This window comes from Microtus ochrogaster, unplaced genomic scaffold (assembly GCF_000317375.1).
Source record: "Microtus ochrogaster isolate Prairie Vole_2 unplaced genomic scaffold, MicOch1.0 UNK4, whole genome shotgun sequence".
NCBI lineage: Eukaryota > Metazoa > Chordata > Mammalia > Rodentia > Cricetidae > Microtus > Microtus ochrogaster.
In genome coordinates this window covers 15,339,523-15,341,271 of record NW_004949102.1, presented here as the reverse complement: position 1 = coordinate 15,341,271, position 1,749 = coordinate 15,339,523, and the positions used below count along the sequence as shown (strand labels likewise).

Sequence of the window (1,749 nt, the reverse complement as noted above, 5' to 3'; positions counted from 1 at the left end):
GCGCCGGAGCCGCTCTGGTCCCCGCTGTGCGCGCCGCAGCCTGTGCGCCGAGCCCCGCGCGGGGGAGGAGCCGGGACTGCACGGGAGCTGCGACCGCGGGCGGGGTTGCGGGGAGGGAGGACAGCCCAGGTCACCAGCCCCGCCACCAGGACAGCGACGAGCCTAGGCGCTCCTCCTCCAGAGCCTCCTGCTGGGCATCTTCTAAAAAGGGGAGGAGAGGGGGACAAGGCTCTGGGAAGGCTGCTCCTGGGGTAACCTGGAGGCAGAGCACACGGATCGGATCGGAGCTGAGATTTGACTCCCAGATTCTCAGTAGCTAAGAGAAACATCCCACACTGTCGAACCAAGGTTCAAGGGGACAAGGCAGAGCAGCGCTATCTACTGATTCAGGGACTCCCCCACCTTCTCCCTCCCCTCCGCTCCCCCTCCTGGTTTCTGGTTTATGTGTGAAAGTTCGCAATTGCACATGGAAGCCAGGGGTCTTTATGGTATATTCACTTTCACCTTTTTTTTCTTTTAATACAGCCCTGGAACTCATTACGACGTAGACTCACAGCCTGACTCTGCCTCCCAAGGACTGCGATTAAAGGCATCCACCACCACACTAGACAGTCTCTTACATTTTTGAGACAGGCTCTCTAACTGAAAGTGAGGCTCACCAATTCAGCTAGACTAGCTGGCCAATCTGCTCCATGGATGCGTCTTTCCCTGGCCCCTCCCCTCATTGCTGGCTTTCTGACGCTTGGAGCCAGCCCAGTTTTCACAGGGGCGCTGGGGATCCGAACTCAGTCCTTACGCTTGTGTGGCAAGTATTTTACCTGCTAAGTCATTCCTCGGCCACTCTTTTGGGATTTTTTTGAGACTGGGTCCAACTATGTAGTTCTGGCTGACCTGGAGCTCACAGTAGAGCAGGCTAGCCCCCAGCTTGCAGCCATCCTCCTCCCAAATGCTGGGATTACTGAGTATGTCCTTCACAACCTAGCTAAGCAGTGGAGACGTCATACAGTAACTAGCACCCTCCCCATTGCGTTGAGAAAGACTTAAGGACGCCCAGGGCAAAGCCAAACATGGGAGCCCAAGTGTGTCATTCTGCTGCCTAGGAGGCTGAAGAATAATTAAGAGTTTGAGGTCAACCCAGGACTACATAAGACTGAGGCCAACTTGGCTTGTATAGTGAGACCCTGTCTCTAGGAATAACAACCAAAAAGGCCAAGGGAGTTTCTGAAGCAGCCATGGCAGATGTGTGGCTGACAAGGCTTCTCCTCAGCCAGATGTCCTGACCTCTTTCCTGATCCTCTCAGAGGATCTGCCCCAGCCTCAGCCTCCAACAAGGGCCTCTTTCTCCCTCCCTTCCTCCCTCCCTCCCTCCCTTCCTCCCTCCCTCTGCCTTGTCCTTGTGGATGAGATGTGAGCTCTCAGTTACTGCCCCAGGACCATCCCTTCCTGCCCTGCTGCCATGCTCTGTGCCATGACAGCCCTGGACTCTAACCCTCCAGAACTGTAAGCCCCATAAACTCTTCCACGGGTTGTCTTGGCTGTGGTGTGTCTTCACAACAATAGAAAAGTAACCAAGACACCTAGAATACACAAAGCCCTGGGTTCCATCTCTGGCATCTCAGTGTTATTAACTCAGTGTTAGTCAAGGTCAGCCTCAACTATACAATAAGTTCAAGAGCTAAAGACCCTGCGTGAACAGTGGTGGTGGTGGCTCTGGCAGCAGCGGCAGCAGTGGTGGAGGTAGCTGTAGCA

The 1,749-nt window shown here is 54.8% G+C and overlaps 1 protein-coding gene across 1 annotated transcript in view; it reads right to left on the bottom strand.

Moving 5' to 3' along the window:
- Nucleotides 1–1,749, bottom strand: part of Clec2l (C-type lectin domain family 2 member L) — a 30,266-nt gene that overhangs the window by 16,214 nt on the left and 12,303 nt on the right. The gene's annotated exons all lie outside the window — the stretch shown is intronic.